This window comes from Falco naumanni, chromosome 7, assembly GCF_017639655.2.
Source record: "Falco naumanni isolate bFalNau1 chromosome 7, bFalNau1.pat, whole genome shotgun sequence".
Classification (NCBI taxonomy): domain Eukaryota; kingdom Metazoa; phylum Chordata; class Aves; order Falconiformes; family Falconidae; genus Falco; species Falco naumanni.
Window position 1 is genome coordinate 45,868,121 of NC_054060.1, and position 753 is coordinate 45,868,873.

Genomic DNA, 753 nt, shown 5'->3' on the forward strand with positions numbered 1-753 from the left:
TGTGACAGAGACACTGCAGTCTGTTTCCAAATAGAAATTGTGACATTAAGTGATCACCAAAATAATTTTGACCTTCAAGGACAAATTAAAATGGAAAAAAGCAGCAAAACCTAATCTGCTTCTTCCCACTGAAGTCCAGATGATGCCTATTCCCCTAGATATATAAAAAACTCAAAACATACTTGTGCATAAAGAGGAGACCACTGGTACACAATTCTTCTCTCATGTACAACCTCATGCACATGTCTACCTAACGCATGCACAAAGCCACAGTAAGAACTACACAAAACATACATTTTTTTGTATATGAACAGATAGATAGATAGAATATATATGGCTACATGTGCACCCATACACACAAAGAAGTCATGACAGCTGATTTCCTCAAATAAACGAGGCTACAGAATGGACTGATACACAATTCCTATTCAGTGAAAAAATAGCTCTTAATTTCAGTGGGGTTTGGATCAGATTTGGTTAAACTAGGTGAGCAGTATGTAATTTATCGACATGTATGTTCAAACACATTTTCAAGTCAACCATTGGAACCGCAATGCATTTGTGAAATCCCTCTCCAGCATAACTGTTTCACTATATAGAAGAACTATACTGCAGTTTCATGAACAACTTAAAATTCTATTAACCTACACAGATGCCTTACAATTAAATGAACTGAGGACAGATAAATTTGATTCTATTTATTATTTTTGGTTACTATACTTTTCCTAGTTTTTTAATGCACATATGCCTACA